General features: G+C 36.4%; 1 protein-coding gene and 1 long non-coding RNA gene across 4 annotated transcripts in view; both read left to right on the forward strand.

Moving 5' to 3' along the window:
• The window catches only part of NKAIN2 (sodium/potassium transporting ATPase interacting 2), a 957,142-nt gene that overhangs the window by 108,812 nt on the left and 821,068 nt on the right, over positions 1-27,262 (forward strand). The gene's annotated exons all lie outside the window — the stretch shown is intronic.
• LOC112644521 (uncharacterized) lies at positions 7,919-11,219 on the forward strand. Its single transcript, XR_003126453.3, has 4 exons — positions 7,919-8,223; positions 8,846-9,008; positions 9,899-10,107; positions 10,973-11,219. It is a non-coding gene; the product is annotated as an uncharacterized LOC112644521 (long non-coding RNA).

Below are 27,262 nucleotides of genomic sequence, written 5' to 3' on the forward strand. Positions count from 1 at the left end.
CTATTTGCTCCTTTCTGCTTTTATTATGAGTACTGTCATTTTTACTTTTAAAAGCCTGAATACGAAGTTCATAGGAAAAAGTACTGGTTACTTCTATTTTATGTTTACTAGTGTTGCAAATGAATAGGAATTTTTGTGAACCAAGTTTTCCTATATATCTCCTAAGATAAATTGGTTGCAAGAATTTAAAGTTCATGAGAATATATCATGTTATAAACCTAGAAGAGATCTTAGTAGTGATTCAGCCCAGTGTCTTCAATTTACAAGTGAGGAAATTGGTGGGTCAGATAAGTTGACAGACTGTCCTATGGTTTTCCAGATTATTACACCATAGAGCTAAGACCAGACCCCTGGTCTTCCATTTCTCAGTTCATTGCTGTTTCATAACCATATTATACTGGATCGAATATGACATTATTGTAAAATGTATCACCATTTCACTTATAAGGAAGAAAAAACGCTTTCATTAAATTATGGCAGTTTCATTAATAATATTCCCACCCAAATCATAGATTCGTCACCTGTGTCACTTATTGCTTTGAAATTTGTCCTTCCTTAACCTGAATTGAATTGCATACGAGGCCATCATTTTGCATAAATATCAGACACAAAATATAACATAGCTTCATGTAATTCTTTGTCATGTTTCATTGGGCACATGTTTGTTGCATTATAGGAAAATCAGTAACTGTGGTCATCTCTCCCACAAAGAATGTTTTAGTAAGAGCAAAATTTTATCCTGTTCTTTGTTGCCATTCATTTCAGTATAAACAATGTATTTTTGTCTTAGTGATGAATTGTACTGTAAACATTTTGAAATTATTTTATTTTATTTTATTTATTTTTTAATTGAGCTCTGTACCCAAGATGGGGTTTGAACTCATAAACCTGAGATTAAGAGTTATATGCTCAAAAAAAAAAAAAAAAAAGAGTTATATGCTCAATGGACTGAACCAGCTAGGAGAACTGAAGATATTTTTTTAGATTAAATTAAATTAAATTAAATTAAATTAAATTAAATAATTAAAATAAATTAAATTTTATCTTATTACTTTTTTCTGAAGATATTTTAAAACAGCAGTTAAATGTAGCACATATTGTAGCAACAAGGCACATGAGGATTTGTTTAGCTATGACCAAGAGCAGGTATTTGCAGCTATGTCATGACTGTCCATTGTATTGGTCTTCCCAGCATTTAAAAGACAGTATTGATAGTAAGAGGTTTCTTGACTTTAGAGATGTTAAAATGTAAACAAAACAAAACAAAAATCTGAGTCTTCCAAATGGTGAAATATGAATATCTCCTTTAGGAGATAATATACCTAATATCTAATATTAGGTATATTATTAATACCTAATATCTCCTGTAGGTTTGCTAGAAGCATGCTTCAGAATATTAATTCTTGAGTAGTATTTTTACAGAACACTTTGTTTATTTACCTATAAAGGCTCCTTACCTCTTGTTAGCCCCTCTAATCAGAGAAATACATCTGGGACTTTTGATTGCATGCATATCCCAATATACTTTTATACTTACCCAAATCTAATAGATGGCTTAGTAAATGCTCCTTGGTACATATGTCCAGAGTATTAACTTTGTGTTTGGTACATTGCTTTTGTCTTGGAAAATTTATTTACATGTAATGAATATCATAAATGACCCTAGATTTCTAAAATTGAGAGTGGTCTGTTCTTCATTATTTTTCAAAATTGAAATATATTTCAAATAAACATGATTTCAAAATCATTAAGCTACTCAAAGCAGTTCCCAGTTATATACCATTTATCTGAATCATGTTGTTGAATATTCAGTAATAAAGAGTTTGATTAGGGTTTTTTTTTTAAGTACCTTAGTTTGGAATATACTGACTGTATGTAGAGGACAGGAATTTAATTTCAAATAAGTTTTCAGACTGTTTCTCACTTACCAAGTCATAATTACTATTTTGACAGTTATGTCTCATAGACATTTATTTTAATTGCATATGTTAGCAATTCATTTTGGCATGACAGTCTCTGCCATTGTTGTGTTGCTGAATTATGCTTACAGAAACTATGTCAGAAATTCAACATGTGGAGAACAGTAATTAACCTGAATCATCAATTAGCTTTTGTGAATACAGATGTCCTATGAATACACTTTAGTTTTTTTTTTTTTTTTTAATTAAGTAAAATCTCACTAACCTGAGTGTCTCTACTACCCCCCCTATTTCTAACCCAACACTAAGTCTTCTTGATTTCCTTCCTAAATATGCTTTGGACCTGTCCTCTTTTATTGGTGCCATGTTACCCTTGTATATTGTAACATTAGCTCTCTCAGCCTGCTTTCTCCCTACACCTGCTCTTAACCCTTGTGATTCATTTCCCACCTTGTAAACAGAAGACTTCATGAATTCAAGTCAGACCTTAACATACCTACTTGCTTGGAGCGAATCAGGGGCTACTGCATTGGAAAAGACTAGCATCCTTGAGAGAGGATTTGATGCCACTACCCTGAGTGTCACTGTGTGCCCTTGTCTATGCCCACAGGCCACATTGATCTTGACAACCATGCTTTTTCCTCCATAAAGCCCTACCTAGAGTATTTTTTCATCTCCACTTAGCTTTTTTTGGCCAGCTCCCTCAGCTTGCGTATCAAGCCCCTGCAAGCATAGCATTGCCTTCCCTGACCACCCAAACCAGATTAGGTCTTCTTTATGTGTTCCCATAGAAACTTGAGCTTGGCCTACATCATTCTCATCAGAAAGTGTGAACATTTATTTTTGTGCTTACTTTCATAAGGTGTCTTTGCTGGAGTATAGTGAATTTTGTATGAGTATTCTCAGCCATTGGCTCAGCAATCTGCAGATACTAAATGTGCAGTAGTTACTTATGGGGGGAAAAAAAGAATAATTATACGACAGTGGAATGAGTGATTGTTAAATGTAGGGTAATGTGAAGTTGACTTTTTAAAAGTTTGCCATGAAAAATAGCCTGATCAATACATTGGTCCTTTTATTTTTTTTTACATATTTTTTTAAATTTTTTAAATTTATTTATGATAGGCACACAGTGAGAGAGAGAGAGAGGCAGAGACACAGGCAGAGGGAGAAGCAGGCTCCATGCACCGGGAGCCCGATGTGGGACTCGATCCCAGGTCTCCAGGATCGCGCCCTGGGCCAAAGGCAGGCGCTAAACTGCTGCGCCACCCAGGGATCCCCATTGGTCCTTTTAAACAGCCTTTGAGGAATTTAACAATATGAAGTTTGGAAATGCTCCTAATTAAAAAATGTATCTTATCATATGTGAGTCAGAGACCTTGTATATTTGCTTGGGCACTGCTACTTCCTGGCTGTGTGAAGTTGAGCAATTAATTACCTTCCTGAACCTGCTTCCTGCTCTATGTATTTCTCTGGTTTGTTGTAAAGAGAAAGCAGTGGGGGCTGGGGGTGTGTGAATGATGAAGCAGTGTTTCTAAGGTTTAACTATTTGAGGATGCCAAGCAGATTTTATTTTAATACATCTTTTAAAATAATTTCTAAAATGCCTTTACAATGTTCTGCACTTCGTATTTCCACTAATTGACTATCTTTAAAGTAGTCTAAATTCTAATGTATTTTAGTATTATCGTATGTATTTGTTTCATTAACCAATATTTGTATTGAGGACAGTGCATTCAGTGCGTGTTCTTAAATCTAGAAGTTTCAGCTCACCTGAGAAAGAGCTCATAATGATATAAAATAAAACTTTAAGTTGAAGATTTTCTCTGCTGTGTCATACAAAATCCTTATTAAAATTTTCAGATCTTGCAGCAGCTAATAGATAGTCATGTAGATTATAGTGGACATTTTTAAACTCAGTACAGGGACTTTTTAGATTATATATATATATAATAATATATTATATATCATATGTATATTTAATTATATATATATCTTATATACATGGTCCACATGTTGATTAGGCATTATCTAGATTATCAGGTTTACATTTTGTGTGCATGTATGCTATATTATACACGTATTTTAATATTTTTATAAATACACATTAAGTACAAGATATATGAATACACTTTTCTTTTAAAGCCTTAAACATTGTAAACCTCCTTCTGATTCTGCCCATGCAGAATATCTTATATACAAATTTGGAGAAGCATTTGGAGTGCCTCTTTGATGAATTAATCTTTATCTTTAGTGTTTTACACTAATAGTTTACAGCAATAAGGAGTGCTTACGTGTGTATTACAGTAAGATAGTCTTATACATATATCCCTAGGATATATTTTCTCAAGAAAGCATCAAGCACTTGACATACATTTTTTACTGAATATTTTCTACATTCCAGGTTAAAGTTTATAGCTTTAAGTTACATAATAGTAAATTAGACACTAAGTAAAATTAGCCAATATCCATAACCTCCTGGATTGTCTGGAATCATGAAAGTTCAATAGCTCCTTTCCCCAAAATATTGGGAAGTAGACACTTTTCTTGCTTATTAAACTAACTCTCATATTTACCTCTAATTATTAAAGGTAAAGTAAATTAAAGACTTTTTATTGCTGAGATAGATGATCTTTTTCCCGTGTCAAAGATAATCTTGAAAGAAATATAGGCCTAATGATTGGATTTCAGATACAACGTGTATTTTGTAATACATCGTAATACATGTATTTTGATGTTTGTGTGTATGTAATGCCATTTATGACATACTTTAGTAAATCATAGCATTTAAACCTGAGTCCACTTCAGTTTGATTCAAGTTACCAAAAGTTTCGAGCCTAAATTTTATGTTTAAAATATATTTGCTCTATTCCAAATGGGATGTGTGTTTTTTTTAAGGCATTGAGTTCAGATTTGTTTCTTTTAGTGAATACTGTATTGATCTTTGCTCATTCCCTCATGAGTATCTGTTAAAGGATCCCTTAACTACTGTGAGTTAGCTTAACACTACTTATAGAAGAGGTTATGTTTTTACTTATTTGTATTATCCCTCATTAAAATGGGTGGATTTCTTAGACATCCCAAGGTTTGTGCAATTACTGAATCCAATATCAGTAGCGCCGCCAGTGCAGGCCTGTGCATCGTGCCATTCCTGGTCCTAATGGTTAACTTCATGAAGATAGTCATGAAAACATTGTTGCAGAAGTTAGGGCTTGGGGGAACCACACATATTCACCCAGGTTAAATTACTCCCCAACTCGTCCAACATCACTTCCTAACATGTCAGTAATGGTCGAAAATGGGCTACATTATAGGAATCGATAGAAACCGATGAAACATGGAAACTAATAGTACTTAACATCAACCATTTTAGTTGAGGAAACAAAGCAGGGAACCATGTTTTTATTGACCATACTGGATATAATTTAAGGAATGCTTTGTTCTTTTATAACTGGCTGGAGTTACTAAAAGAGAAGAGAAAGTACTTTTAACTTTTCTTATGTGATTGCAATTTTTATGATTATAGATTACTCTTCATGAAATAGAATTAATATCATAATTCTTTCCATCTCCAAAATGATTTTGTAAGACAGGTGGCATTATTCAAAAGTGGATGCTTACTATGTGTATTAGGCCATGCTGAATGCTTTTACGTATATTATTTCATTTCATCTTTACAGGAACCCTCTGTATTAGTCTGCTATGGCTGCTGTAACAAAATACCACAGACTGCGTGGCTTACATAATAGAAATTTATTTTTTCCATACTTCTGGAGGCTGGAAGTCTGATATCCATGGCCAGCATGATTGGCTTCGGGTGAGGGCTCACTTCCTGTTTTATAGACTGCTGCCTTCTGTCTGTGTCATTATGTCTCTCTTTTAGAGACACTAATCTTACTGGACCGGAGCCCCACACCTATACCCTCTTTATGCTTATTACTTCTGGAGATGCCCCATCTCCAAGTACCTCCACACTGGGGGTTAGGGCTTCAACATGTTAAATTTTGGGGGATACAAATACTCATTCCGTAACACCCTCTGAAGTAGGTTCTAATTGTCTCCAGTTTGCAGAAGAGGCAGTTGATGAAGATACAGAGTTTGGTGATTTGCCAGGTGCCCCATGATAGTAGATGTTAGAGCTCGGATTCAAACCCAGGCTATCTCACTCACATCTCATGCCCTTCATCATATTTCATCCTCTGCTTTATCCCAAGGAAACATAGAAAAGGTAAAAAGAGTAGAGACATTTGTGATAGGAGTAATGGATGAGGAAAGAGGACTTAGAAGAGTCAGATGTCTTATGTACAGTTGCAGGACTTGTGAAATGGCTCTGATCTAGAAGGTACTTGGTCATGCTTTCTGAATTTCCTATGTGACCTACCTCTGTCAGTTAGTTGTAAATCAGCCTGCCTCAGAGGAGAGTCTGTTACAGATTCTCAAGCCCATCTCACACTTACTGGATCAGAATCTCTGGGTGGCTGGCAGTCTGGGCCTGCATTTTGAAAGTTTCTCAGATGCTTCATGTGTGTTCTGAGGTTTGAGAATTGCTGCTTCTCAAAGGGTCATCCAGTTCAATTTAGGTCATCCAGTTCAATTTAGTCATAGGTTTGATATTGACCCTTGTTGGGGTGATGCACTGGCTATGTTTAAGCTCTAGCTCAATGAGAAAAGGTGGACATGCACCAACCTCTTCAAAGAAAGCTCTCCAAGGAGAATATGTTCTAGTTTTAGGTAATCAGTTCCTACTGCCAGCATTTTCTCCTTGTGTCTTTTTCACTGTTTGCCTTGGATATTTTCCCAGTCCCATGATCTGGCTCCATTTCCTGGTTGCCATCTTGATACGTCATTTGTCCACCCACTCCCATCTTCCCTACAAAGTGCACTGACTTTACTGTATGACACCTTTCCTTTCTTTTTTTTTTTTTGACACCTTTCCTTTCTTACAGGAAAAGTGTTATATGCAGAATAGCACATACTGATATCTTGCATATCATAAAAGAATGTAGGATATCATGCACCGCTTCACTCGGGACAGATTCCCTTGTCCTCTTCTTTCTAACTTAGCCATTTTTTTTTTTTTTATACCTAAGAGAGTAGTAAGTCATTTACCTGGCTTGATTTGAGGAGCACTGACAGGCCCACCCAACTCAACATTATTTGAAAGTCTAATTTCTGCAATGGACTACTCACATTGCATGGAGCAGTATTTCCAAGATAGACATCAAAGTTCCACGGTCACTTTTGATTATGAAACCCTTCAGTTTGCTCTCCATCTTAGAGGTGGTAAACAGTGCACATCTGGCATAGTAAATGTTCTAAAAGGAAAATAATTAATTCAGTGTAGACAAATCCACCAATCTCCAAAGTCATTTGATCCCGGAACACATGTTTTCTGCATAGTTCTGTTGATGTTCTGAGGAATTAATGTACTGTGGACACATTTTAGGACTGCTACGCTCCACTGGTGTGATTTGCAGTACTGGTTGAGGCTTAATTTCCCAAAAATCTATTTAAAAATACCAGCAATTTGCCTGGGGCAGAGGGGGCAGGGGTCTCTAAATACCTTGGAAAATTTTTTATCACACAGAGAGTTTATTTTTATTTTTTATTTTTTATTTTTTTTAAATTTTTATTTATTTATGATAGTCACAGAGAGAGGGGCAGAGACATAGGCAGAGGGAGAAGCAGGCTCTATGCAGGGAGCCCGACGTGGGATTCGATCCCGGGTCTCCAGGATCGCGCCCTGGGCCAAAGGCAGGCGCCAAACCGCTGCGCCACCCAGGGATCCCTCACACAGAGAGTTTAAAAGCTTAGCTAGCAGAGAGTACGGAATAGGAACTCCCCTTGATATACTGACATATCAAGTATATATGTTTTTTTAAAGATTTTATTTATTTATTCATGAGAGACACAGACTGAGAGAGAGAGAGAGAGAGGCAGAGACAGGAGAGGGAGAAGCAGGCTCCATGCATGGAACCCGACGTGGGACTCGATCCTGGGTCTCCAGGATCAGGCCCTGGGCTGAAGGCGGTGCTAAACTGCTGAGCCACCCGGGCTGCCCAAGTATATATGTTTTGAAATGAGAAAGACAGCATGGAAGAACCAGAATGGAATGTTGGGTGTAACTGGGGTCATTGTGATGTTCTTGAATGAACTCTAATATAGTTGGGAGGGAACACATGAATGGAGAAGATGAAAGAAAGATAGATATGAAGATGGGGTATTTGAAAGCAGATTTTATGTCCTTCAAAAAATTTTTTTAGCTGCTACACCTATCAGGAAGATAGAAAACTGAAATCTAGAGGTAAGGGTGTATGTGTGTGTGTGTGTGTCAGACTTCAAATGACTAACCCTAATCATCTCAGGGCTCTGTACTCATGATATCAATGGCATAGTCATATCTAAAACTTTCTAAAATTGTGAAGTTGCTAAGCAAGAGGTCTAATACCCTGCTGTGTGTGAAGATAGGAACCGCCATAGATTAGAACACGTGGAACTTTTATTTTTATTCTTACTTTCAAGTCTTTCATTTTTTATTAATGTTCTTAGAGCCTCTTTCTCTGAAGACATACTTTGAAACTTTCCGTAAAGTTTTTTAAGAGACAAACTCTCTAATAAATTGAACAAAAGCAGGTGAGCTTGGATTTCATCCCCTTTTCATTTTCCTATTGGAATATAGATAATAGAATTCATGTGTGCTTAGGTTGTGACTATCCTGCTCGCATCCCCTATTGGCAAATATAGTTTTTTCGAAGCCGATATATATATACCTATATCCTAAGAACACTGCCTGAATTTTACATTGAAATCACAAATCATCCACAGAATGTATATGTTGGGCAGAAACTCTAAAACGTGTTAAACTCTGTCTAAAAGTTCATAGTAAAACTGAGCAATTGAAATTTCTCTATATTTGCATTTGTCAGAGCACCATGTAGGAAAGGCCATTCCCAACCTGGTTTTCAATTTGGCTCATCTTGCTTCTCTGAGAATCTGCTTGTGGGTCTATTTCCTTTTCCACATCCCTTCACATGTCTCCACATTGTCACTCTGTTCATCAAAGCCCGCCCTCAGGAAAGGAGCTGCCGTGTGAGTCCATAATAAGTATTAATAACTGATTTGGCTGAACGTATTACAGGAGGAGCTCATTATACTTTATTAATGTTAATCCTTGATTCTTAGTGAATTAAGTTCTCATTGTAGAGTATCATCTACCAGCAATGTTTAGGGAAAGTAAGGCTTCAGTGTATGCTGGAACCAGCTGCTACCAGCTCACAAGAAATTATTGTTACATTTTTCAGAATTGTGAGCTGGTTGTTCAATGAATGCCATTATTGAAAATTAAACTCTACAAACTTACAGTTAAGTAAATCATATTAAAAACAAAGTTCACTTTCCAAGCTAGTTATGTCCTGGTTTTACTACTACATCTCAATCACATCCATGCTCTTGGTATTTTCATCCGTTGTGTCAGTGGGATGTGTGACTACATATCCTGTCCCAACTCTGCCCAAGTGGCATTATATTGGTAGTTTGGAAATGGCAATGGTATGTGTATTTACACCATGGGAATGATCAAATCAGAGTTTAGTTGATTGTTTCGCTGACTTTCCAGACTTAAGAATATGTTAACAATGCTGATGGACCCTGAAAGTGTGCTAGAGCTATAGGTTTGACATTGTTTTAGTAGCACAGTGACGGAGGAGATATCCCCTTTGTATGTAAACGATTATCCAATTCAGCAACAGAGTCACTCATATCATTCTGACACAAATATCCTTTATTTCGTTTTCTCCATATTCTTTGAAGTAAAAGAAAATAACCAGCATTCATGATGGAAATGCCCTGTTCATCCAGGGCAACCACAGGTTAATTACTGGGATGGTTAATTTAATATATCAAAGAGGCGGGGCTATGGTACCCAGATAATGGATCAAATGTTATTCTAGAAGTTTCTGTGAAGTTTTTTTTTTTTTTAGATGAGATTAGCATTTAAATCAGTAGATTTTGAGTAAAGCACAATGCCCTCCATAATGCGAGTGGACCATATCCAGTCAATGAAGGTCTTATTGAAAAAAACAAAACTGACCTTTCCCAAAGAAGAACTTCTACCTGCAGACTGACCTCAGACTGTAGCATCAGTTCTTCCTGCGGCATCCAACCCATCAGCCTATCCTGCAGATTCTGGGTATGTCAGCCTTTATAATTATGTAGCCAATTCCTTAAAATAACTCTTTCATATATGTGCATGTATACATATTATATGTATAGCTGCATGATACACAGACACACATATCCCATTGCTTCCATTTCTCTGGAGAGCTACTGATTCAAAAGTTTAGTAAAACAAACAGTTATGTACCAATCAACTGGCTATAGGGAATTTGGAATAAATGGCAATATAAATTTAAAAGTTATCTGTGAGTTGTGTGCTACACTTTCTATATAGAACTAACATTGATCAAAAACTTAAATATGTGTATATGTGCATACACTTTCTTTCTCAGAAATCCAGGTGTTACATACTGAGCATCAGACCTCCGACAAGAGAGCGTATGAGTTCTTTTAATCATATTGTCTCCATGTAGATGTGATTTCATGTTTCCCTAGTTACTTATCAAACATTTAATGTAGGGACAGAAAAAATCCTATCTATTATATTCGTGCTATTTGAAAGACAGATATGAAATTTTTGCTTTCTGAATGTGGAACGACTAATATTAATTGCGATGTGTTTTTTTTTAATGCAAAACTCCCGAAAGTAATTAACTGTGGTTTAATAAATATAATATTTTTGCAAACAATGCCATTCAGATACTTCTGCTGCAAAGACAAAGTTCATATGTGAATAACTGCAGGTGGTTCAGTGTTCAAAGCCTTTGAAAACACTTGAACATTGAAGCCTACGTGGTATTTTATCTCCTGAAGAGAGAGAGAGCTTGAGTGGATTCCACAGTTGTTTGAAGTTTGTAGTTTCATAATGCCCCAGCATTTCAAATTCAAGATTTAATAATCTCTCACCTGCTAAATCATCAAATGCCCTTTCATTACAGGATGCTGTAGTACCGTTCATTTCAATGGCAGCCCTGGGATAATATCGTCTTAAGCCATTGAGAGTGATAAAGAACCTGCAGAGCAGCAGGGGGAAAAAAAGCAAGCAAGCAAGAGCCTGTATGGATTTAATATGTTTTTGCTCCTTCAAAAAAGGCAGAATATTAACTTTAATTGATACAGTTACTCATTTTTTTCAACCTGCAGCATTACATTACATAATGTGGAAAATAAAAAGGATATGCAAAGTAGCAGCAAGCCCTTGTATGAACGGCGCTTTCTTAATGTTCAGTTATTGATTTTCTTTGCATGACTTGACTTTGCAATGAATATGATGGAAAGACAAAATCAATATGAAACGAAATTTACATAAGGGGTATTTTCTGTGTGGTACAGATTTTATACATCTCCAGACTGTATAGGTTTGTCTTTGTGAAGCAGTTTATAAAGAAGTACATGGAGTCAGTGGCAATAACCATATAGCAGAATAAGTACGTTATTTCTAGAATGGTGGCAATAGAGTCCTGCTCTAGAATTGTTGCTTTATAATTCTGACAGGTTTTATTATTTTATTTTATTTTATTTTTATTTTCGACAGGTTTTAAATTGAACTAATTTGGGGTGTATACTTCTCTACCTTAAGCCCATACCTTAAGCCAGTGCCCCAACCACCTGGCCCACAGCATCATTGTTTTCTCCATTACATCCCAACTAAGAATAAGGAAAACAATTCATATTCCTTCAAACTTCATATAATACCACATTTATATTTTGGCTACAGCTGTTAATTATAAGAGGTTCAGATAGGACCACATTATTTTGCTTCACTAACCCCCTTTGCCTATGAAGATAACTATAATGAACAAAGCAGGAAATTTGCCGCTTCTGTGGCATTACTCAAGTCATCATTTCAGAAGCTGTGAAAGAAAACAGAAATGGAAAAAAACACATGTATGTATATACATAGGAGTGGGGTTTCTAGTTCTTCTCCACTTTTACTCATAAGCACTTGGAATGTGACCGTGTGGTGGCCGTGGTAAGAGTAAATGGATGAGCAGCTAAAATTTGTTCTGCTGTAATACTGCTTGCTCTTTGTGGGGGTGAGAGTGAGGATGAATTATCAGGGTAGAGGGAAAACACCAAAAATTAGTAGCTTAAATGAGAAATGAGGCCCGACTAACAGAGAAATTCAAAAAGGAAAGGAAATCACAGCATCATTGGAATTTTGAAAGTCAGCCAGTCTGAATGCCTATCTGCAAAGCGCTGCCTTCTTTAACGACCAGTGGAAATGGGCAGAGCTTTGGGGGCACACCCAACTTTTAGAGACAGCCCATCTACGTTGTACAGCTAGTTTCTAATTTGTTTCATACATAAAAGCAAAGCTCTGTTCTCCCATAACTTGTACTTAATTCTGTGATTCTAGAGTAATTTTCTGGCTCTGGATATAATCAGCAGATGATTTGCGCATTAATTGATTCACCCCCTCAGTTATAGAGTCAATATTTAATGAATATCTATAGTGTGTTAGGAATTATGCCAGGTGCTGACTATATCTAGCTCTTTTTCTATAGGAAAGTACTTCAAATATTTGAAGTCCTATAGCCCTGAAAATACTTCTTTAATTTCTCAGATGACATAATTCCATGTCTTTCACTGTTCTCGTCTCTCTCTTCTCTTTGCATCTGGTAATGGGATGGAAAGGTGAAGATGATCACTGAAATTACCTAATAAGAGGAAAACTTCTTTTTTCAGTACCTATATAGTATGCCTTCTTACTGCAGGGAGCCATATATGAGAAACCCAAAATCTGGTTTCATCATTTTGTGGCCATTATCTCATTGTTTTGCTTTTAGAATTGCCTAATTGTGATGAATTTTAGTAGTTTATAAATTATTACTCAGTAATTTTGTTTCAAGGTGTATGACTATTATGTAGTGCCCATTAATTTGTCTTAGGGTTTTTGACTTGACTTTACAGAAACACCTGTCTAAATGTTTCCCTTTTTTTAAACCAGAGTGAACTTGTCCAGCAATTTAATTTTCTTTTTCTCAAGAGATTTGAAAAAATTAAATATTCTTAGCTGAAGGCAACTCATTTATGTAATTACCCAAGTTTCTGAACTCCTTAGCTATTATTATTTTATTTTAAATTCATGCTATATATATTCTAAGAAAAACTATCTGTGAAAATGAGAAATGGAGAGCTTATAGACAGGCTGTGAAAATAAGTCTTTCCTTGGATTAAGTCTTATCTGTATGTGTTGTAAATTGTTGGGGAATGATCTGTTTTACATATGACAATTCTGTTGGTCTTTAATAACTTCTTTTCTTAAAAGATTTTATTTATTTATTCATGAGAGACACGGAGAGAGAGAGAGAGAGAGAGAGGCACAGACACAGGCAGAGGGAGAAGCAGGCTCCATGAAGGGAGCCTGATATGGGACTCGATCCTGGGTCTCCAGGATCACGCCCTGGGCCGAAGACAGGCGCTAAACCACTGAGCCACCCAGGGATCCCCAAGTCTTTAATAACTTATTGGTGCTTATTGATTTTGTGGAACTCTGTCAAGATCTGAGAACTCCATACATAGTGGAGTAATACTGTAAGCCTTACAATATTTTCCATCATCTCCTTGTTGGGTGCCTAGTTCTGGTATTTCCTTACAGCTTTTGGTACATTTTGGGAGCAGGGAAAGAGCAACTGATATTATAGAATAACATGCTTTCCTCACAATAGCATCTGGATATTTATAGGGTTGATGAGGCTTACTTTCTTTAATGTGTATGGATTATAGTGCATAGGAGTCCAGTCTTTGTTGTTTGCTCAGTAATATTTTTCAATTATTCCTTTTCCTGAGAGTATGTAGTGGATAGAAGCAGAAGGCAGAAGGTGTACCTAGAAAACTAATCTTTTACTGAGTTGGCTTCTTCTTTATTGAAATGCAAAGCATAATTTAATATTTTTGGCTTTAATATTGGAAAAATTCACTATGGTACACTTAGAACTCTGCTCGCTCAGCATAAATTTCAGATCAAATATTATGTAATTATTTTTTGTATTACATTGGGTTTGTTAGAACATGCTTAGCTCCTTTCTGTAGGTAGCGTCTAACCAGAGCCGGTATAGCATTATGGCTACATACATGGGCTCTGGAGTCAGACTACTTGAGGATCTTCCCTGCCAGGTGGTCCATTCAAGTTTAATGACTTTGCATTTCATTTTTTCCCACCGTTAATGGGGTCTATAAAAATAACTACTTCATAGATTTGATTTTCTTATTGAAAGATTTAACTAAAATAACACATGTAAATAGCCATGTTAATATTAGTTACCATTATTACTCTGAGTACACAGCTTATTGAATTCACCCCTTTAATTTTGATTATAGGGAAAATAAAACAAAGTAAATAATTCCAACAAATAAATCTTGTGGATGTTTTGTATTATACTTGACATCTGTAACTTTTTACTGTAAGCTTTATGTATTCATTTTTTTCTAAATGATTCTGAGGATGCCACTTTACTGCTTTCTAGGAAATGAGTTTTGGTTTTTGGTAGTCAACATATTACTATCTCTAAAGAAAGCCTTCAGAGTATTTAACAGATAAATCAGATTTTTAATGTCCATCTACGGCAGGCAGGCAGACATATCCATACAAAACCTGACCTTAATCTGAGGGTAAGAATTTGGAGAAGCTGGTAACACATTGACTTTCAATAATAAGAGTCTTTTATAATGTGAACTGTTTTAATGGTCTAAAATATACAAATGCTTATAAATAAATAAATAAATAAATAAATAAATAAATAAATAAATAAAATTGTTTTGACGTTTAAAAAATTTCTTGTCTAGCCTCATTGTGTTTGTTTACAATTGAGTTGGAGACACGCATTTGGCAGTTATTTAGGCCACTATGTAATTGAGGACATCCTGTGAGGACAGTCTGGAAGCAAGCTAACCATGGGATTGGCCAGACCCATTTGGTAAAATTCCATGACAGTAGCAACGTTGCCACTACCTCTGTTCTCTGCCCTGACCTCACTTCCGTAATTTGGTGGTGTAAACAGCCCTTTCATACTTATTTGTGCATATATGTTTGTAGACTACCAGAAGGAATGCTGAACTTACTATCTGTGTGACTTTAAGTCACTTAACCATTTGGAGCCTGTTTCCTCATCTATAAAAAAGAAATACTTTCTCCATTATCCCATCCCATAGATTTTATAGTAGGGACCAGAGCTGTATCATTTATGAGGAGTGACAGCATTTATAAAATGATGTTATTTATGGAACTTATAATCGTCTGCAGAATTTATGTATTGCCCAAAGGTTATTTATTTATTTATTTTTCTATAATGGGGATTTAGTGTTACAGTAGAAGAAGAATGGGGATGAGATTAAGGAGGCCTGGATCATTCTGTTAGGCTTTGTATCTGCATTTCTTTATTTGTTGAATGAATGGGTTGCTTTCTATGAGATCCCATCTAGCTCCACATTTTAACTATAATCTCATGGTATCATTGTAATTTTCTTTAGGAATTTTTTCTTGTGTAAAATCAAAAAAAGAAAGGGATGCTTTTGCTTTTTCAACATGCTTTAAAGAAGAATAAAACTAGGAGGTAATGTTATACTTTTTTTTTAATGTGTTAAACTTGGAGATATGTATATGTATAGATATGAATATACAAAACTAAAATATGTGGGTTTTAATATATGTAAATAAGCCTTGTGATTAAGTTTGATTGATATGTGAAATGTTATAATTATTGTATTATTTTATAATTGGAAAAAGTGTAAAGCTCAAAGAAAACATGTTTATGAACCAGATTATAAAATTTCAACTACTTTTCATTCAGAATGAAATTTACTTTGATTTTCTAATTACTTGTTGAAGTGACCATAATTTCTATTATAGAAGACACAATGGATGTGTTTATTTAAAGCACTAATTTTCCTCATAAGTATCATGTATATTTGTTAACTGAGTGAATTATTTGACTTGCAGAAGAAAGAAAAGAAGTCAATTGGCTCATGTTTTTATACTCGGTGCAAAGTTTGAATATAAAACATTGCATTATGATAATTTGTATTCTAGAAAAGTGCCTCAGGATCAGTCTCCAAATAAAAAGACACTGGTTCCAGAAACACTAGTGCTATTTTAGAAATTTCTAAAAGCTGTCCAACAAAGTGGACTTGACTAGAACTGCTTTCAATTTGCACTTGTCTCCTGGGTATCTGTTCAAACCTGTTTATGAATTTCCTCTGACTGATTTGTAAAGGGGGTTTGGTTTTGTTTCCTAGCGGTGTGAAAAATTCTCGTAAAAGCCACACCACTTCCCTGTTTGGTTCTATATTACACTGCAAGTTATCCTCTGCAAATTAAAAAAAAAAGTTATAGAGATAAAATGCAGTCTAGTGTCTCTTGTTTTCCTAGGTTTGCATGTGAAATAGTTCTAAAATCATTACCCTGACTGCATTATTGAAGGCGTAGGGGACATTTTTTGGTGCACTTCTTTCTGTTCATAGCATTTCTGCATTGTCTTCAAAACCATCCAACCAGTCTCCTCTTCTTGACTGATCTTCTTTTCAGCTTCCCCCAAACTTTGGCATTTCACACCCTATTTATCCTTCATTCTCTTCACTTCTCGCTCTGTACTGTCCAGGCATGTGATTGTAGCCACAGCAGTATGAAATGCTGGCTCCTTTATGGATAATATTTACAACAGTCTTCAGGACATTTCCACTTACATGGCCCACAGTTGCCTTTAAAGCAGCCTGTCCTAAACATCCTTAAACCTAACTCTTTCTTCATTTCTCCAAATTCCTGCTGCAGTGTTTACTACCAGCGCCTCCTAAGCTAAAACCTGGAGTGAGTTTCACCTCTGCCTTTTTTCCTCCCCTCCCCCAATACTTTTTTTTCACATTCTCTTTAGCTGTATTACCCAAATTTTGCCCCTCATCTTAATTTTCCACGCCGTTGTTTTGCTCCAGACTATATAAATGACTTCCTTATCACAATTCGTGGTCTCCCCAATGCTCTTCTTCACTACTTCATGTCTGGTCAACCTTCATTTATTTATTTATTTTTAAAGATTTTATTTATTCATGAGAGAGAGACAGACGGACAGACAGAGACTCAGGAAGAGGGAGGAGCAGGCTCCATGCAGGAAGCCTAATGTGGGACTCGATCCTGGGACTTCAGGATCACACCCTGGGCTGAAGACGGCGCTAAGCCTCTGAGCCACCCAGGATGCCCTCTAGTCAACCTTCAAACGTGCAGTCAGATCAGTTACAACCTTATTACTTAAAAAGTTTGTCATGTCACTTAGTCTTCAAGATCCTCTATAATCTAACCCGATCTATTTCTGATGTGTGTGTGTGTGTTTGTTTTAAAATTTCCTCCTCTCTTGGACCTCTTATTTACCCTCATATGGAAGAAGCTGCTAGTGGTCTACCCAAACATATATTATTCTTCCTTGGGCAAAAGGCAAGACTCTCACCATTTGTTTGTAGTTCAGATGTGGCAATGAGATTAAGTTCCTGGGAATTGAAGTGAGAGCAAAAGTGGCATGTAACACCTCTGGGTTTATAATCTAGGACATTGGGCACATTCTCTTTTCCCCCTTTTCCTTCCTACTGTCTGGAATCTGAGGCAACCGTTTGACCACGAAGACGAGGACACTTAAAAGGAAGCTACCTGTCTCGGTGACTTCTCCGAACTGAGCTGCCTCCACCATCCTTGACTCTATACGGTGCATGACTGTATGGAAGTGAAATAAACAATTTTTCTTTAAGTCACTATGCTCTTTACAGTATGAACAGTATTTCTTAATTTTTTATAGAAACATTCTGTTTTATCTTTGGGAATTCTGTATCTTTGCAGAATGAAGACATTTTAAAAAGCTGCATATTAGTCAATAAAAGTGTCTCCAAGAACAGCAAAGATCTTTTTGAAAATAGCCTTATCTTATTTGCAATGTTCCACATGGTGGGAGAATGGAAATTAAGACTGGCCACTGGATCACTGACCTATGGCAGACATCACCATCTGTGATGTCCATGTGTTAGGATATCATTTAAATTGTTTTAGCAGACTCAAAGAGAACCTGGTTTAGGTAAGATGGAGGCTTATTTCTTAAGTAAAAATCGAGAACAATATAGAGAATGGTATAGAGCAACTCTGTTCTGCAAGATGCTTCTTCAGTCTTTTGGTTTTGCTACTCCTGAGTGTATTGCTCTCGTTCACATGACAAAAATGTGCCATCAGCAGTTCATTCCCTTTTTAGTTAATGAGAGGGGAGGAGGAAGTAGAGGGACCCAATAAGTCTTACTAAGGCCACAACCTGTAACTTGCAGAATGCCTTCTGTCCAGATCCCATTGTTCAGAACTTAATGTGTGGCCACACCTTCCAGCAAGTAAAGCTGGATATGAAATATAGTCTTTAATTGTGAGCCATGAGCCTGGTTAAAACTTGGTTATTTCCATGATCAAAAGGAAAAAGAGATGGGGAGTATTGGGGGAAAAGTAGTGATATCTGACACACCACATGGCTGTATAAGCTCTGTAAAATTACCTGCTAGCTCTCTCCAAAATGGAAATATTTTTTTCCTTCTAAATATTTCTCTTCTGTGGTCTACTTGATCTTGCCAAACATACCATCATCTATCTAATTGAAAAAAGAAACAAAAAGCCCAAACTACTTCCTTAATCCTCATACACATGTCTAATCCACAGCATTTTCTGTTGATTCTGTTTCATTAACATCATGTTCGCTTTTTCCTTTCCTCAAGATTTTGCAGTACAATCCACCTCTTCATCTTTCTTTTCAACTATTACAGTGGATCTTGAAATGGTGGTGGGCTTTTACTATTGTGTCTCTCTAACTCATCTCCCCAAACCATAATGATCCCTCTGAAATTCAAATATGATCATTTCTCTCCTCTCTTAAAGTGCCTTTTTTTTTTCTTCTTAAAGTGCCTTTGATGATTCCTCATTGTCTATGAAATAGAGCCCCAAATCCTTAAGCAGAGCACTTGGGCACTCCATGGTCTCACCCCTTATTTGGGTATGTGTGCATCCTTACCACTTGTAATCTACACTTTATCACTGCTGTCCCAGTTTTCTAACTGTGGAATGCTGATAAAATCTTTGGTGAATTTGCTTGCAGATGTTCCTCTCCATAGAAGGTTGCTCCCTGCTTGTAGCTCAGGAAAAAAACAACAACTCTCTTTTAAGGCTACTCTTAACCCCGAAACTTTTATGAAGACTTCGTTGGCGTCTGTGTGCATCTCGGTTTGACCATTCACTCATTAACGCCTACACCGTCTCTTATGTAGTCATGTGCAACCAGGATGGATGCTGATCATATGGAGGCAGAAACAAGAGTAGGATTATACAGTTATTTATATTTTTATGTTATGCAATACCAATGTAAATACTGGATATATTCTTTTTTCATTTGTTCATTTCTATGTCATCACCTTTATTTGACTGAGAAGTCCTCAAGAGAAGATTCTGTCCCTTGAGTTGTATTTACTAGCTCAGAAATCAACACAATTTCTGGAATACAGTAGAGGCATACAATAAATGCTTCTTTAAAGCTCTAAGGGTATACCTTCAAATGCTAATGGTGGGGAAGTGAATTAGTACAACCACTTTGTAAAACAAGGTGGCAATATTTATTAAAGCAGAACATAATCTATATGACCCTATAATTTTATTAATAGTTGTATATCCAACATAAGAGCTTGAGCATGTGTGCCAAGAGACATGGACAAAAATGGCCCTAACAGCATTGTTTCTAATATCTGAAGAGTGGAGAATAAAGCCCAATGTCTATCAGTATTATAATGGATAAAGACATTGCAGTATATTAATACGATAGAATTTTACACAGCAAAGGAAATGAAAAAACTATAGCTCTTTGCAGTAACTTGGGTGACATCCCCAGATTAAAACAAAACAAAACAAAACAAAAAAAAACCAGAAACCAAAACACCTACAATGTATGAGCCTAATTGTGTAAAGTTATAAAACAGAAACCACAATGTTAGAATCAGGGTAGTATAGTTACTTAGGAAGATGAAGCAGAGAGTAGTGACCAGGAAGGAACATGAAGATGTGGTTCTGGTTTACTGATGATGTTATATATTGATTGCATGTTTACTTTGTGGTAATTCAGTGAACTGTGTGTCTTATACTTCAGCAAAAATGTTGAAAATGAATGACTGATTGACTGATATGCTAGGGTGACAAAGGATCTTGAATGGGTGGGTTATAATTTGTGGCCATTGCTTTTTGGATGGGCGTCATGGGAGAGGTAACTCCGCCCCTCTGAGCTTCACTTCTCCAAGAGGGTGAAGAAGATTGATCTATGGTCTCATAGTTATATTCCAGCTCTGGCATTCCATGCAGAAATTAGAAAGAGATGGAAAGGCTCTATTTTATGTCTTTTGGGGAACTACTTTATGCAGTAGCTCAGGTCAAATTAAAAGAAAGGAATTCAAACTTTTTGCTACATTCATGTGTAAATCAAGCCTAACTTCTTAGGCACTTTGACAATAGGTGGCCAAAATGATCAATGCATTATAAAGTATTCACACTGCTATTACTTTGATTATGCTGCAGGTCAAATAAATTTTCCAGTTGGCATAGTAGAAGATGTGTTTGTCCTTCAGTGTAGCATTTAGAGCACACATTTGTTAGGGATTTCATGGTGAGAATCTCTTGTAAATAGAATTCATCAACCTGAGTAGTTTTAGTCCATCCAGCATTTTAAAATCAAGACCAACGTACAACATTCCAGAATTCAAATGAAAATGCAGTAATTTACGGTGAATCTGCATAATGGTGACAGTCAACACATTATCAGTTATTGGATATTTTGGAAAAATGAATTTCTGCCAGAATTATTTAATTATTTTATTTATATACATTTTTAAGTGTAGATTTAGCCAAGTTATGTTTTGGTTTGAGTTATTCAGATGCGTAGTTACTTCATCTACCTTTTTAAACTTTCCTATGTAATCATGGTAGAATTGTTGCTAGAATGTGTAAAAATCTAGTTTCTTTGATTGTATTGTACATCCCATTGCCAATGTGGCTCCTGTCTTCTAAATCTAGAATATATCTTAAAGGAAAATATTCTTTACAGTTCTTGCAAGCTGCTGAGGTGAAAAATGACTTTTAACTATGACGTCTCGTCTGTATTTTGAATTCTACGGATATTACTTCTTGGTATCTTGTTTAGTACAAGTCATATATTAAATACACAATTTACTACAATAAATCCCCTAGAATAATAGAGGAGGGAGGAGCCTTCTGTTTATATGTGTTTGTAATACTTCTCCCTCCCTCCTCCTTCAGTCAATCAGGAAATGTTTATTGCCAAGACTACTCTGCAGACACATGGAAGGACACAGATTAGGAATAAGGGGTGTCTCACCGTCTTTGAGCAGCCCTAGCCAGGCACAGATAAGTTTTCGAATCCAAAGCAGCTAGAGAACCGAGCCAAAGAGCATATATAGTAGCATGTGGAACAAACTGGGTAAGGATAATAGAAATTCAGGAAGGCAGTTGATGATTGTGTACAGCTACAGTCTTCGGTGATTTCAAGGGGGAAAATGAACTCAAAAATAAGAAGATCTGTTTTGCCTGAAAAGGAGGGGTGGTGGTGTCCTGGCGGTGTGAATACACGGAGATGGTCAGAAGTCCTATTGATCTGTTCTTTGTAGAGGCTCTCACAGATGTTCCTACCCCCTCTCTCAGCAGGTGAGGTTACCTCTTATCTCACTGAGACCATCAAAGCTTCCTGACCTGACTTCCCCCAGCCAAAACAGTTCGATATAGCATCTTTTTCTCATTTACATAGCTCTGTAGTTTCACGTGTTCTTCGCGCTCTCCTGCTGGCCTTTGAGGAAGACATATTCTCATTGAATTCTTGGTCCCTGTTCTTCGTGGTCTAACACCATCCCCACGTGACCTTTTCAGATATTTCCATTTCTCACTCTCCACTGAAACATTCACATGACACTCTGAGCTGGAAAAGAAATATAACGTGGCTTATGTCTCTGTGTTCATTTCATTATGACCTTTCCTGGATTCTGTTTGATGTTTAGTTGGCAGTTTTGTGATAAATATGTCCCCTGCCATAAGCTCCCTGAGGGCAGCACGTCTATTTTCATTCTTGTTTTCCTAACAGTACTTTGCATAAGGCAGATACATCTTTTCGGATAGATAAGAGAGTCCACATATTTTCCTGATTTCATCATTTTTTATTCTTTTACCTTTGTTTCTATTCCTGTCTGTCCCTTGATTACTCAAAGGGTTGCAGGTGGTCTATAAAAATAATAGAAAACATTGAGGTAACGGTGAAAACATAAGTACATATTGAAGATGATTACTCATTTGTCTTGAAAAATACTTCACCTGATTCTGCTCATGCTGTTCACCTCTCTTCTATTTAAGTTCACTCTTACCAGTAGCACATCTTAAAAAGGAGCAGTACAATTGCAACCTCCATTTTATCAACATCCACTCAACCTTTACATTCTCTCTAGTCTGACAATTTCTGAAAAGGTGCTCTCCTGAAATTGCTTCCTCCAAGGTCACTTATGGATATATACTTAAAAATTCAAAACACTTTTTATCACATCTCACTTTTTTTTTGCTCTGAAGACATACAACACTATCATATTCCATTCTTCTTAAATAAACCAGGTTCTGGCCTGGTATCACTGAGTTGCTGTCCTCACCTTCCTCAGATCTTTGGCTGCTCCATTTCTCTGAAGGCACTGGCTTTTCTTGTTCCTCTTGCTTTCTAAGCTGTGGTATCACTTACATGTTAGCACTCATGGATGCCTTCTCCCTGCACTATCTTTCCAGTACAATTTTATTTAATTCCATAAAGAAACACCATGTCCATGATGGTAGGCAGATTTCCACTCAGTTCAAGTGCAACAGGACAATGACCAATAACTCTTCAATGTCTCTCTTCCACTTAAGAGGCAACATACATGAAGTGGAGACCTTTGACTTCCTATTTCACCGGACAGCATTATTAGCCAGTCACAGAGGACATTTTGACATTTGGAGACAGATTTTGATTTCTCCACTACATTTTCTGCCATTTTGTGTCACCTTAGATCCCCTTTTCCTTCTATTACTTCTCTCTTTGCAGTGACCCTAGTGAAGGTCTTTAATCCTCACCATTCTGTTGTAAACATTTCCAGTGAATCTCCCTGCATTTCTCTTTCTCACTTCAATCAGGCTTCTTTTAACCTCTGTTTCTATTCATGTCTGTCTATTTGACCCTTGATTACTCAAAGGATTGTAGGTGGTCTATAAAGACAATAGAAAAATCTCATGATTAAATCTCCTGAAATACATCCCTCTTCAAAATTCTTGACTGTCTCTCTGTTACCTACACCAGCAATTTTTAGCTCCAGTCTTCACAATTATCTGTGCAGGGTTATCTGTATAACTTTCAGGATCCAGTGCAAAATGAAAACGTGGAGCCCCTGGTTCAAAAGCAGGGAAGAAAAAGTGTCATTAAAGAACTAAGATGTGAACAATGCTGTGCTCTTCCATGGTCTCTCAACTTCTCATGGTGTTTTTAAAATTTGTAATGTGCTAAATAAATAAAAATTAAAATTACTAAACTGAGTTTTATTATTCATCTTTAAATTGTACAGTGAGAGTTTTAAATGGAATTGTAAGACCATTTAATTCATACCCAGAAACATTAACATTACTCTTTTGCATTTTGTATGTGCAGAATACTTCTTTTTTTTACCAGAATATTGGAAATGAAGCTCAAAACTAACTCATATGTTTTTATGTAATTTTTTGTTACATTCATATTTTAGTAGCACTCGGCTTATAGGCAAAGAAGGAAGAACTGAAAGGAAAAGAAGTTATGAGTTACCCTCTTCTTCTCTTTCTATGTCTTCATTGTAAGAGTAGATGGTTGGTTATTACAGAGGAGGCCTCCTAGTAGGAAAGGATAGGACAGGGTCCCCTGGTCGTTTCTGTTGCCTAGAATGCCACTGTGTTCTGTCTTCCATGCAAATTCTGGTTCATGCAGAAAACATGGCCTCTTGGGACCTGTCAGTGTACTTGCATTCAGTCATAGCTATTGTAAGCTTACCTTATATTAACTTTGGGTCACGCTGAACTCCCACACATTTGGGATCCACTGCAATTCTGCATCATAGGCCATTGTGAATATGACGTATGAAAGTAGTGACGAGGAATGGTGGGAGATGAAAGACCAATGGTAAAGTTATTGAGAATGTTATGATGGTGTGTGCTTGGTTGGCTCAGTTTGTGGACTCTTGATACAACTTTTGATCTGGGGTCATGTGTTCAAGCCCTATGTTGTATGTAGAGATTACTTAAATAAATATAACTTAAAAAAATGTTAGGATGGTTACAGCAGAGTATTACACTAAGTATGGTGCCCTTATTAGCATGGGGACCTGTTAGACTGCCCAGGTTGTAAGCCTGGAAAGCCAACAGTATATCTGTGGGTTGTTTTAAAAATAGTCTCCAACCTCAGCCTCTGGGAATCAGAATCTCTAGCATGGAATTATGAGTATTCAAAATTAACAACCACAACAACAATAACAATAGCAACAATTTTGCAAGTGATTTTGTGAGCTTATATAAAAGTCCATGCTCCTGTAGGCTAGCACTGAAGATCTTTATAATCAATTTCTTAACTTGCTTACTTTTTTCACACTTCTCCCCACTTTGAGCCCTTGTCTGTGACCCATTAGGACTATTTGATGTGTCTGGTTATATTTCCTGTTTTGGTTTACCCTGTATTGCTCATACCATTATCTCCCATTTCAGTGCTCATTTTCTCCTCGCTACTCATCGGAATTGTACCAGTTTTTTTTTTTTTTTCCCACAAACACATATCAAAGCCTAACTTCTCTATAAAATCATCCTCCACTACTCGAGCCCATGGTGAACCCTCCTTTTCCTGTTTTTATAGGTCTTATGTTCTAGGCCATTTATTTTATGCATGGTGTTCTACAGTGTGCCATTACTTACCCTTTTATGTGCATGTTCTTTCTTCCTCGCTAGATTCAATGTGTCCTGAGCACCTGGTCTTCTATTGAGGTTTAAAATGGCCAGGCCAGGGCCTAAGAATTATGAATTGTGCCTAGAAAATCCTAAAGAATAAATAACTCTGATAAATAAGCTGACTGCTCTTTTTAAATTTGATTGGACCATAGTACTTTTTCAAAAGGAATGTCCATTCAGAATTTATTTTTCCCAGTCACCTTGATAGCTCTTTTTAAACTTAATTAGTTTTTGAAATTTAAATAAAATCTTTGGAACTCAACTAAAATGTGATGCCTTAGCTGTGCGATCACAAGTTGCTACAAGAGTTGTCCAATCTATTTTCTACAGTGTTTTGTTCTCCCCTCTGAATGACATTTGGGTTGTTTCCCTGAAAGACAGAATTTTCAAATAAAATGAAGAAGCTCTTTTCAAGTAATTAAAAAGATAACTTTATTAGGCTTCTTTCTGTAAACTTGTTTTGGAGCCAGAAAGAAACAGATATAATTGGACTAGTTTTCTTTTATCTCTCTTGGTTTTTGGCCACAAACTAGTGGCAATATAGAGGATACTAGGCAGTGCTGTCTTTCCTGGGGAAGAAGAGTGAAATCAGGAGTTGTGTCCAAGTGGTTGGCTTACAATTTCTTCTTTTATTGTCAAAGTCACTATTTTATAAAGTGAGTTTGAAAAGTAAGGTATGTTCCACACACACACACACACACACGGTATATTCTTTTATTAATTAAAATCACATTTTTATAAACTGTTAGTATATGCAGATAATTTCTCGGGCCCCTTTCCAGTTTATATATTATTTTATGATTCTGTGATTATTTAAGTATAGGAGTAGATTTTCCCTAAAGCCTAGTCCTAATGAAAATCTTATTCCATGTTATTAGAATAGAAGCTTTATTTTTTAAAAAGATAATTATATTCTAATACTACATCAAATTTAGAAAAATAAGCTGTATTGAGGCACCTGGGTGGCTCAGTTAGTTAAGCGTCTGCCTTTTTCTCAAGTCATGATCCCAGAGTCCTGGGATCCAGCCCCACATCGGGCTCCCTGCTCCGTAGGGAGCCTGCTCCTCTCTCCCCGACTTGCCCCTGCTTGTGCTCTCTCTCTTTCTGTCAAATAAATAAAAAAAATCTTTAAAAAATAAAAATTAAGTTGTATTTTTACATATCAGTTACCTAAGGCCATTTAGTAATATAAACAAAATGTCTCTAAGTTCTAGCAGGGCTAATGCAGAATCCTTTTCTACTTCAGATACTAAATCTAATTGTCTGACGAAGTAAATTGGGTCACATTTATAATCACCAAAAGGATCCTGGGGGTTCTTTTGTGTTTCTCTCTTGGGCCATTTAAGGAGACTGAGGATAGCCACACTTGGCTATGGCTGTGCTTTTTTTTTTTTTTTTTTGGTTCATCCTTCTCTTAGGAATGAAACTAGGCAAGAAAAGCAGAGTAAAAAGAGATGTAACCTTGCTATGACATTTCATGACATTTCTACGTTTGAACATCTGGAAAACCTCGTATGACAGTGACAACCCAATTGACAAAGCTGCTGACTGCATCCATTGTCCCCCCAAATATGCAAGCACTAAAAGCACCACTTTAATTCTGAAAAGCTTGTACAGTGTCTTTCCATTTTGGCCTTGGAGAGAGAAAGAGAAGCCACATTCATTTTGAAGATGCATTCTGAGTATTGTACACCACATGCATCGGCAAACAACGGTTCCAAAGAAAGGACCGTGCATTGTAGGGAAAGAGAAGAGCAGCTGCGGGACTGGCTCTAATTGCAGATCCTGGATGGACTTGATAATCAAATGACTACTCTGCATAAACTAGGAGTAAAACAGCAAAACATTAATTACTCCTATTATTACTTTTATATATTGAGATGGAAAAAATAAATGCATAAAACATTTTAAGAACTGAAATCGAAAGGAACATAAAATTTTCCACATTGAAATATCTGCAGTGGTGATGAAAAGATGTCACAGGAAGAGATGAATCCTAAAATAAAATGCTGACAGAAACAAAAGAGAAGTGATATATCTACATGAGGCTCTCATTTAAAGAAGTTATGAAATGTGGGTGGTAATAATATGAATAATCTATTAAATGTTTAAAAGAAGACAACATATACAGTATGACTTAGCCTGGTGGGGCTGCTGTAACAAAATGCCATGGACTGGGTGGCTTACAAATAACATAAAT

The sequence above is a fragment of the Canis lupus genome, chromosome 1, assembly GCF_003254725.2.
Source record: "Canis lupus dingo isolate Sandy chromosome 1, ASM325472v2, whole genome shotgun sequence".
NCBI lineage: Eukaryota > Metazoa > Chordata > Mammalia > Carnivora > Canidae > Canis > Canis lupus.